Source organism: Hylobates moloch, unplaced genomic scaffold (assembly GCF_009828535.3).
Source record: "Hylobates moloch isolate HMO894 unplaced genomic scaffold, HMol_V3 SCAFFOLD_25, whole genome shotgun sequence".
In the NCBI taxonomy this organism is placed as follows: domain Eukaryota; kingdom Metazoa; phylum Chordata; class Mammalia; order Primates; family Hylobatidae; genus Hylobates; species Hylobates moloch.
The window spans coordinates 444,878-457,119 of NW_026652300.1; positions in this window are offsets into that span (position 1 = coordinate 444,878).

The window sequence follows — 12,242 nt, forward strand, 5'->3', positions numbered from 1 at the left end:
TCTTCTTCTTCTTCTTCTTCTTCTTCTTCTTCTTCTTCTTCTTCTTCCTCCTTCTCCTCCCGTTTTTCCTCCTCCTCCTTCCTCCTCCTCCTTCCTCCTCCTCCTTTCTCCTCCTTCTACTTCTTCTTCTTCCTCCACCACCTCCTCCTCCTCCGCCTTCTTCTTCCTCCACCTCCTCCTCCTCCGCCTTCTTCTTCCTCTTCTTCTTCATCTTTCTCCTCCTCCTCCTGTTTTTCCTCCTCTTCCCCCTTCTTTCTTCTTCTTCTTCTTCTTCTTCTTCTTCTTCTTCTTCTTCTTCTCTTCCTCCTCCTCCTCCTTCTTTCTTCTACATAGTGCCAGAAAGCTGGCTTCTATCTACTGGTATATAAACATTTGTCCGCACAATTTAGGGAACTACATCCTGAGGAAAAATGCCTTTGGCATTGCACATATTTTTTAAGACAAAAAGTATCTTCCAGCTGGGTGCAGTGGCTCACATCTGTAATCTCAGCACTTTGGGAGGCTGAGGTAGGAGAATCACTGGAGCCCAGGAGTTTGACACACCCCTGGGCAACATAGTAAAATCTTGTCTCTGAAAAAAAAAAAATTACCCATGAATGGTGACAAGTGCCTTCGTTCCCAGCTACTCAGGACACTGAGGTGGGAGCATCACTTGAGCCTGGGTAGTTGAGGGTGCAGTGAGTTACAGAACGAGATTTTGTCTCAAAAGAAAAAAAAATTCCAGTAAGCTTAATATGCCAATTAGTACTTTTTATCATTACTAGAAACATGGTAGCCACGTGATGCAAATATAAAGCGTTAACATTTGTATAACTTATTTTTAAAATGCTTATTTGCTTTTGAATATGCTCTCCTGAAACTGTTGCCACAAACGCCCCCACAAAACATCACTGGTCAAAATCACCAATAATCTTCCTATTGTTAAATCTCATGGCCAATTCTTAATCTTCAGTTTGTCTTCGATATTAACATTATTTTAGAAATTTGTTATCTCTTGAACTTACTTAATATAGTTCTTTTTAGTTTAAATTCTAAGAAAACACACTCGGCTTATTTTCTCCCTACTTTTATGGCCAATATTTGTCATTCTCGTTCACTGTTTCTTCCCGTCTCCCAATCCTAAATCTTGGAGTATGCCTCAGTATTTATTTCTTGGACAATTTCTTCTTCTGTATTCACTGCCTTGATGATCTTACACAATGTCAAATTAAAATTTTAACCACCAAGTTAAATCTCCAGCCCTGATGTTGGATTATGAATCCTAAAGCTAGGACTCACAAAATCTCAAAACTCTAACTTCTATTTCAGCATTTTCACTTCAGAGTCTAGTAGACAACTCTCACTTACCAAGCTCCATACCAAACTCTTCATCTCCTTACCTGAAACCTGTGACTGGTCTTTTCCATCTGAGGAAATGACTATTCTATCCTGCCAGATACTCGGACAATTGGTTCAGAGTTCCTATCACGCGACATCATGCATTTCTTCCCAACACCTTCACTTGAATCCTTCTTTAGAAAAATGTCGGCTAAGGATCACAGTTAGGGTATTGGAAGAGAGAGGTTTTATCCAAAGCTTTCAAGGGCCAGATAGTTATTGCTCTTGTTTTTCAGCTCTGTCAGTTAATGCCTTTATTTATTTCTCTCAGGAATGATTTGTCATTTTTAGTGTAGACACCTAACTATTTTTTTATTTATGACAAAATTGTAAACTGTTTGGTTCCCCAAATGTCATCTTCTGGTTGCTGGCAATTGACATAGAAATACAAGTTATTTTCATATGTTGACTTTATGTCTTAAGGCCTTGCTAAATTAAGTGTTGTAGTTTGTTTTTGATAAGTTATTTAAGATTTTTCATGGAAAAATGTTTTCTTCAAATATAAATATTCTGACTTCTGCCCTTCTGTTCTTATGTCCAGTATGTCTTTTTCTTGTCCTAGTAACTTCAATACAATATTGGCTATAGGTGGGTAGAGTCACTATCCTTCTTTTTTCCCAGTCTTTGGAAGAAATTGTAATATTTTATGATTAAGTATGTATTTTGGTGCAGATTTTTCTTAGTTTATTTTGTTATTAATTTGAGAATTTCTCTTTCTTGGTGATATGGTTTGGCTGTGTTTCTCCACAGCTGTCATCTTGAATTGTAGCTACCATAATTTGTGTTGTGGGAGATAATGAAATCATGGGGATATTCACCCATACTATTCTTTTCATAGTTAATACATCTCATGAGATCTGATGGTTTGTTAAGGGGAAACCCCTTTTTCTTTGTTCTCATTTATGTCTTTCCCTGCTGACATGTAAGACATACCTTTCACTTTCTGCCAGCATTGTGATGCCTCCCAAGCCACGTGCAACTGTAATTCCATTAAACCTCTTTTTCTTTATAAATTATTGAGTCTCAGGTATATCTGTAACAGCAATGTGAAAATAGACTAATAGATCTGGCTATTTTTTAAATTGATTTTTTTCATGTATTTCTTCTACTTAATGTTTGCTTTTGGGATCCTCGCTTAAGACAGGTAGGTATTACAATATTGTCATTAGCCTCACATGTCCAATACTAGTATGTAAAAATAATACAAGGCACTTCTTACAGTAGGGATTTGTTCTTTATCTATTGCTCTCCCAAGATAGGAACAAAACCTGTGGCTGATTTTAATCTCAGAAGACCAAAACTAGTTCCAAGCTGTTTGCTGAAACATCTTTGTCTTTCTCATTTCCGTGTTCTTTCACAAATTAATGCATGCAGTATTCAGCAAATGGTCAATAAGAAAATATGACAATTCAAAATATATTTTCTGTTGTTAGACAAATAGAGATTGTGGTTCATGATCTCACTGATTTGCAGTCCATGTTTTTAAAATGCTAGCAAAACATGCTTCTTCTCCCCATAAAGGCGAGATGAGTAGGTAACAGTTGGAAAGAAATATGATTTTTCAAAAATTCTTCTTGTTCCACCACCTTAGGCCTCTGCAAATAATCATCACTACTTGCAGTGAAATGAGATTGAAATAGAACTTCATTCTCATTCATCTAATTAACTATTTTATTATTCACTTTTTATTTCTCCTGACTAATATGCAAGCTAGAGTATTTTAAGTAAAGAAAATGAGACTTCATGGCTAGAAGCAGTGGCTCCTGGTTGCAATTCTAGCACATTGGAAGACTGAGGCAGAAGAATGGCTTGAGCCCTGGAGTCTGAGAGCAGCCTAGGAAACATAGTATGATGCTGTATCTATTTAAAATAAAAATATGGAAAATGTAAACAATTAGAAAGGTAAAAATAGTGCCAGGCAAATTCTCATTTGGTTTTATATTCTCAAGAAAATATCACCATGTTTCCTGGCAAAACTGGATGTGATATTGTAAGAAATGCAATTTATTTTCAGTGCAAACACAACTCGGCAATTTATGCTCATTATAAACAAAAGGAATAAGGGCAAATTACATCTCCAGAAAAGTCCCAAACTTAATTCTATTCAATAGCCTCAAACTCTTTGTATTTCAATACCTGCATGAACATCATTAACAAGTAATCAAATTTAATAGAATTAATTTTGGCTGCTTTAATTTACACGTCTCTCTGACTAGCAAAATTGCTCATAATTAATGAAATGACCACAAAGGATGAAGACATAGAATGGCTTAAATTGTCAACTGATGGATGCCTAAGAATGCAAGTGGCATGGATTTTCAAGGTGGTTAAACTATCATCAATAGCAAGATGTGACACAGTAACAGGTGTGTCTGTCATGAATGCAATGAATTTGGATATGTTATGAAATTATTTTATCCCCATGTCACTTAGTAGTACAGTTTAGCTGAGGAAGTAGCTCATTTAGCAGAAACTTTTTAGCAGTTTTCTGGATTGGGTTGCCAATCCCAGCAAGAGCTCCACATTTTTCTGTGTCTATTCTCTATTTCTTCATCTAGCAACACAAAAACACCATACAAACTTTCATCAGTTTATACCTGGATATTGCCATGGGTAAAATAGGGCTTCGTTCAGCCAGAGTAATCTGGATCACACAACAAATATTATTTACCCATTCAGAAATCTAGTCTCTCCATATTATTTCTTAGAATGTCAATTTATCATTCTCATATTAAAGAGACCCATAGCACTGGAAACACTTTAATTTCAAAAACAGATTTTCTTGTTTCATATGGCCAGCCTTTGTATTGTTCTTGGCTTATCCTCTCCCATCTCCCATTCCCCCATTCTCATGCTCTTTCTCATATTATCTCCTTTTGTGGAACACATTTTCGTGTTTCTTGATCATTGCTGCTTGTTCGAATTTCACCTTGTAGTAGAATCCTTTTCTGTCTTCTCATTCCAGCATCCACAGATCACACTTTGTGTTCCTGGGGGGTTTAATTTACTGTTTATACAACTGTCATAATTGAAAATTCATTCTTTGTTTCAAACATTTTGAGTTTGCAGTGCATTAAATGAAAAATTCGCAACTAGAAGTCAGTGGAGTAGACCAAGAAAGGAATATACTTGAATTTACACCCTTCAATTGCCTCTCCTCTTCCATTCTCATTGTTTTATCAAGATTTTTTTCTACAAATTTTCCTATTGTGGTGCTGGACTAACATAATTAAAATAGCGATCACAGAATTAAGTCAAACTATAAAAATTTGAGGCCTATGCTCATCAACCAAACAGGTGGTTCAATTGTTGATTTCTAAGTCTTCAATCTCAGGACTTCTTTTCTGGCAAGACTTGGGTGGTGGCAAGGAATCTGATTTTTCAAAATCATGTAAGGTAAATATAATGAAAGTTGTAACAAACCTGCACATTGTGCACATGTACCCTAAAACCTAAAGTATAATAAAATAAAATAAAAAAAAAAGAAAGTTGCTCAAATCCACACTTCTAGAATCACCAAAATAAAGAATTGGATAATTTGAAATTGGTCCATCAATAAAAAAGTGGTTATGTGAATAATAATATATTAAATGCAGTGTTGTACAGTCATAAACATATATGGTTGTTTAAAATATAACAACATGTAAAGATGCATGTGGAAATAGAAAACACAATGTAATATATTTACTTTCCATATCATTAAGCAGTAGTTTAATTGCCATTTTACATTTTTATGAAGAATTTTACTTATTAATTGTATTAGTCCATTCTTACATTGCTATAAAGAACTGACTGAGATTGGGTAATTTATGAAGGAAAGAGGTTTAATTGACTTACAGTGCTGCATTGCTTGGGAGGCCTCAGGAAACTTATGGTGTGGTAGAAGGCAAAGGAGAAGCAAGCACCTTCTTCACAGGGTGGCAGGACAGAGTGAATGCAAGCAGGGGAAACTCCAAGCACATAAAATCACTGAATCTCATGAGACTCTCCCAATATCATGGGGACAGCATGGGGGCGACTGCCATCATGATTAAATTACCTTCATCTGGTCTCAGTCTTGACACATGTGGATCATGAAGATTGCATGATCTTCATGAGATTTGGATGGTGACACAAAGCTAAACCACATCATTAGTTAATCATAACATCTAAGAGTTATTTTTAAGTTCAGAACCACAGAGAGCTCTTTACCATCTTTGTAAAAAGGGCATTAGACAAATAATAAACAAATCCCTGGAGTTGGTAACAGTTATGTGGCCTTTACATTAAAAAGTACAAATAGATCACACACATTTATTTGTTTCTTCCTCCACCCAATGATAGTAAGAGAAATAAATGATAAATAGGAGAGTGGAGAGTGTATTTGAATAAATCACAGAAATCTAGAAAGCAGAAACACATATAGAAGAGGATTGGCATTGAGCATGGAAAGTGGGTGAATCCTTTTCTTAGATGTTTGTAGACAATAATTAGGTCAAGGAGGAGAAAAATTATTTAACACTGAGAGACGTGTAAATCATTGAACCTAGGTACAGGATAGTTGTAAGAGACATATGGGGTGGAAACAGAAGAAGGAACTAAAAGATGCATATTAAATTGTTAAACATCCATCTTTTTTTCCTCTTCATCACATGAAATACTAAGTTACTGCCTGGAATAGGAATGCAGGAATTTCTTCCCTAAAGAAAGTAAATGTGGACTGGGACCTCGCAAGATGGCCCAATAAGAACAGCTCTGGTCTGCAGCTCACAGCAAAACCAACGCATAAGGCACATGATTTCTGCATTTCCAACAGTGGTTGGACTAGTTAGAGAGTAAGTGCAGCCCATGGAGGGTGAGCAGAAGCAGGGTGGGACATTGCCTCATCCAGGAAGCATAAGGAGCTGGAGAACTACCTCTCCTAGCCTAGGGAAGCCGTAAGGGACTGTGCCATGAGGGATGGTGCTATCTAGCAGCTAGATACTATGATTTTCCCATAAATTTTGCAACCCTCAGAATATTCCCTTGGGTGTCTACACCATCAGGACCCTCGGTTTTAAGCGCAAAACTGGGCAGCTGTTTGGGTAGACACTAAGTTAGCTGCTAGAGTTTTTTTTTTTTTTTTCATACTCCAGTGTTGCCTGGAACCCCAGTGAGAAAGAACTGTTGGCTCCGCTCGAAAGGGGACTGAAGGCAGGGAGCCAACCGGCCTTTCTCAGTAGGTGCCAATGCCATGGAGCCAATCAAGCTAAGATCCACTGGCTTGAAATTCTCACTGACAGCACAACAGATTGAAGTTGACTTGGGATGCTTGAGCTTGGTGGGAGGAGGAGCGTCTGCCATTACTGCAGCTTGAGCAGGTGGTTTTCCCCTCATAGTGTAAACAAAGCCACCAGGAAGTTCAGACTGGGCGGAATCCACTGCAGCATGGCAAAGCCACTGTAGCCAGACTGCATCTCTAGATTCCTCCTCACTGGATAGGGTATCTCTGAAAGAAAGGCAGCAACTTTAGTCAGAGAATTATAGATAAAACCCACCTCCCCTCTGGACAAGTACCTGGGGGAAAGGGTGGCTGTGGGTGCAGTTTCAGCAGACCTAGACATTCCTGACTGCCAGCTCTGAAGAGAGCAGTAGATCTGTCAGAACAGTGCTCAAGCTCTGCTAAGGGACAGACTGCCTCCTTAAGTGGGTCCCTGACCACTATGCCTCCTGAGTGGAAGACACCTCCCTTGCAGGGGTCGACAAACACCTCATACAGGAGAGCTCTGGCTGGCATCTGGCATGTGCCTCTCTGGGGTGAAGCTTCCACAGGAAGGATCAGGCAGCAATCTTTGATGTTCTGCAGCTCCCACTGGTGATACCCAGGCAAACAGGGTCTGGAATGGACCTCCAGCAAACTCCAACAGACCTGCAGAAGAGGGACCTGACTGTTAGAAGGAAAACTAACAAACAGAAAGCAATAACATCAACATTAACAAAAAGGACACCCACTTAAAAACCCCATCCAAAAGTCATCAGCATCAAAGATCAAAGGTAGATAAATCCAAAAAATGAGGAAAACCCAGTGTAAAAAGGCTGAAAATTCCAAAACTTAGAATGCTGCTTCTCTAAAAGATCACAACTCCTCATCAGCAAGGGAACAAAACTGGATGGAGGATGAGTTTCATGAATTGACAGAGTAGGCTTCAGAAGGTGAGTGATAACAAACTCCTCTGGGCCAAAGGAGCGTGTTCTGACCAAATTCAAGGAAGTTAAGAACCTTGATAAAAGGTTACAGGAATATCTAACTCAAAAAAAAAAAAAAAAAAACCCAGAACAAAAAAATACACCAGTTTAGAGGAGAATATAAATGACCTAATAGAGCTGAAAAACAGAAAAAACTTCGTGAAGCATACACAAGTATCAACAGGTGAATCAATCAAGTGAAAGAATGTATTTTACAAATTGAAGATAAAATTAATGAAATAAAGCCTGAAGGAAAAGAGAGAGAAAAAAATGAAAAAGAATGAACAGAGTCTTCAAGAAATATGGGACTATGTGAAAAGGCCAAACTTATGATTGATTGGTGTATCTGAAATTAACATGGAGAATGGAACCAAGCTGGAAAACACACTTAAGGATATTATCCAGAACTTTCCCAATCTAGAAAGACAGGCCAACATTCAAATACAGGAAATACAAAGAACACCACTAATACATTCCTCCAGAAGAGCAACCCAAGACATATAATCATCATAATCTCCAAAGATAAAATGAAGGAAAAAAATGTTAAGGGCAGCCAGAAAGAAAGGTCAGGTTACCTACAAAAAGAAGCTCATCAAACTAACAGTGGATCTCTGCAGAAATCCTACAAGCCAGGAAACAGTGTCAGCCAATACTCAGTATTCTTAAAGAAATTAATATAAAATCCAGAATTTCAGACCAGCCAAACTAAGCTGCATAAGTGAAGGAGAAATGAAACCCTTTCCAGAAAAGTAAATGCTGAGGGATTTCCTCACCACCAGGCCTGCCTTACAAGAGCTCCTGAAGGAAATACTAAACATGGAAAGGAAAAATGTATACCAGCCACTGCAAAAACATACCAAAATACAAAGAGCAATGACACTATGAAGCAACTGTGCCAACTAATATGCAAAATAATCAGCTAGTCTCATGATGACAGAATCAAACTCACATATGACAGTATTAGACTTAAATATAAATGGGCTAAATGCCCCAATTAAAAGAAACAGACTGGCAAATTAGATAAAGAGTAAAGACACATCAGTGTGCTGCATTCAGGAGACCCATCTCACATCCAAAGACACATATAGGCTCAAAATAAAAGGATGAAGGAATATTTATCAAGCAAATGGAAAGCACGAAAAAGCAGGGGTTGCAATCCTAGTCTTTGATAAAACAGAATTTAAACCAACAAATATGAAAAAAGACAAAAAAAGAGCATTAAATAATGGTAAAAGGATCAAAGCAACAAGAAGAGCTAATTATCCTAAATATATATGCATCCAATGCAGGAGCACCCAGATTCGTAAAGCAAGTTCTTAGAGACCTACTAAGAGATTTAGACTCCCAGACAATAATAGTGGGAGACTTTAAAACCCCACTGTCAGTATTAGACACATCAATGAGGCAGAAATTTAAAGATATGCAGGACTTGAGTTCATCTCTGGACCAAGAAGACCTAACAGGCATCTACAGAACTGTCCACCCCAAATCAACAGAACATACATTCTTATCAGCACCACATAGCCCTTATTTTAAAATTGACTATATAATTGGAAGTAAAATATTCCTCAGCAAATGCAAAAAAAATGGAAATCAAAACAGTCTCTCCGACTACATTACAGTCAAATTAGAATTCAGAATTAAGAAACTCACCCAAAACCACACAACTACATAAAAACTAAACAAGTTGCTCCTGAATGGCTACTGGGTAAATAATAAAATTAAGACAGAAATAAGTTCTTTGAAACTAAATAGAAAAAGACACCAACTATCAGAATCTCTGGGAAACAGCTAAATCAATGCTTAAAGAGAAATTTATACAACTGAATGCCCACATCAGAAAGTGGGAAAGAAAAATCAACGCCCTAACGTCATATTTAAAATAACTAGAGAAGCAAGAACACATTCAAAAACTAGCAGAAGACAAGAAATAACCTAAGATTGGAGCAGAATTGAAGGAGACAGAGACACAAAAAACTTTTCAAAAAATCATTGAGTCCAGGAGCTGTTTTTTTTTTTTTAAGATTAACAAAATAGACTGCTAACCAGATTAATAAAGAAGAAAAGAGTGAAGAATCAAATCGACATGAGAAAAATGATAAAGGGGATATGACCACTGATTCCACAGAAATACAAACTACCATCAGAGAACACTATGAACCCCACTACAGAAATAAGCTAGAAAATCTGGAAGAAACTGACAAATTACTGGAAACATACCCACTCCCAAGACTAAACTAGAAATAAGTCAAATCTCTGAATAGATCAATAACAAGGTCTGAAATTAAGGCAATAATTAATAGCCTACCAATTATTGAAAGCCCAGGACCAGATAGATTCATAGCTGAATTCTGTGAGAGTTGAAAAGAGGAGCCGGTAGCATTCCTTCAGAAACTATTCCAAACAATAGAAAAAAGAGGGACTTCTCTCTAAGTCATTTTATAAGGCTGGCATTGTACTGATACCAACACCTGGTATAGACAAAAAGAAAAAAAAAAGAAAATTTCAGACCAATATCCCTGATGAACATTGACGCAAAAATCCTCAATATTAATACTGGCAAACCAAATCCAGCAGCACATCAAAAACTTGTCTACCATGATGAAGCCGGCTTCATCCCTGGAATGAAAGTCTCATTCAACATATGCAAATCAATAAAAGTAATCCATCATAAATAAGGAAACCAATGACAAAAAACACATGCTTATCTCAATAGATGCAGAAAAGGCCTTTGATAAAATTCAACAGCCTTCATGTTAAAAACACACAATAAAATAGGTATTGATGGAATATATCTCAAAGTAATAAGGTCTATTTATGACAAACCCATAGCCAATTGAATGGACAAAAACTGGAAGCATTCCCTTTTAAAACCTGTACATGACTAGGATGCCCTCTCTCACTACTGCTATTCAACATAGTATTGGAAGTTCTGGTCAGGACAATCAGGCAAGAGAAAGAAATAAAGGTATTCAAATAGGAAGAGAGGAAGTCAAATCGTCTCTGTTTGCAGATGACATAATTGTGTATTTAGAAAACCTCATCATCTGAGCCCATAAACTCCTTAAGCTGATAATCAACTTTAGCAAAACTCAGGATACAAAATTAATGTGCAAAAATCACAAGCGTCACTACACACCAACAATAGACAAACAGAGAACCAAATCATGAGTGAAATCCTACTCACAATTCCTACAAAAAGAAAAAAAAATACCTAGGAATACAACTTACATGGAATGAGAAGATCCTCTTCAAGAAGAACTCCAAACCACTGCTCAAGGAAATAAAGGAGAAAACAAACAAATGTAAAAGCATTCCATGCTTACAGATAGGAAGCATCAATATTGTGAAAATGGCCATATTGCCCAAAGTAATTTATAGATTCAATGCTATCCCCTATAAGCTGCCATTCACTTGTTTCACAGAACTAGAAAAAAACTACTTTAAGTTTCATATGGAGCCAAAAAAGAACCCATGTAGGCAAGACAACCTTAAGCAAAAATAACAAAACTGGAGGCATCATACTAACTGACTTCAAACTATACTACAAGGCTACAGTAACAAAAACAATACGGTACTGGTACCAAAATGTATATTTAGACCAGTAGAATGGAACAGAGGCCTCAGAAATAACATCACACATCTACAAATATCTTTGACAAACCTAATAAAAACAAGCAATGGGGAAAGGATTCCCTATTTCATAAATAGTATTGGGAAAATTGTCTAGCCATATGCAGAAAGCTCAGAAAGCTCAAACAAGACACCCTTCTTAGACCTTATACAAAAATTAATTCAAGATGGATTAAAAACTTAAATGTAAGACCTAAAACCATAAAAACCCTAGAAGAAAACCAAGGCAATACTATTCAGGACGTAGGCATAGTAAAAGTCTTCATGACTTAAACACCAAAACTAATGACAATAAAACCAAAATTGACAAATGAGATCTAATTTAACTACAGAGCTTCTGCATAGCAAAAGGCACTACTATCAGAGTGAAAAGGCAACCTACAGAATGAGAGAAAATTTTTCAATCTATCCATCTGAGAAAGGGCTAATATCCAGAATCTAAAAAGAACTTAAACAAATTTACAAGAAAAAAAAAACATCAAAAAGTGGGTGAAGGATATGAACAGACACTTGTCAAAAGAAGACATTTGTTCAGCCAACAGATGTATGAAAAAAAAACTCATCATCACTGGTCATTAGAGAAATGCAAATTGAAACCACAGTGAGATACCATCTCACTCTAGTTAGAATGGCAATCATTAAAATGTGAGGAAATAACATATACTGGAGAGTATGTGGAGAAATACGAATGCTTTTACAACGCTGTTGGGAGTGTAAATTAGTTCAACCATTGTAGAAGACAGTGTCGTGATTTTTCAAAGACCTAGAACCAGCAATCCTATTATTGGCTATATACCAAAAGGATTATAAATTTTTCTACCGTAAAGACACATGCACATGTATCTTTATTGTAGCACTATTCACAATGGCAAGGATTGGAACCAACCCAAATGTTCATCAATGATAGAATGGATAAAGAAAATGTGACACATATACACCATGGAATAGTATGCAGCCATAAAAAAGGATGAGTTCTTGTCCTTTGCAGGGACATAGATGAAGCTGGAAACCATCATTCTCAGTAGACT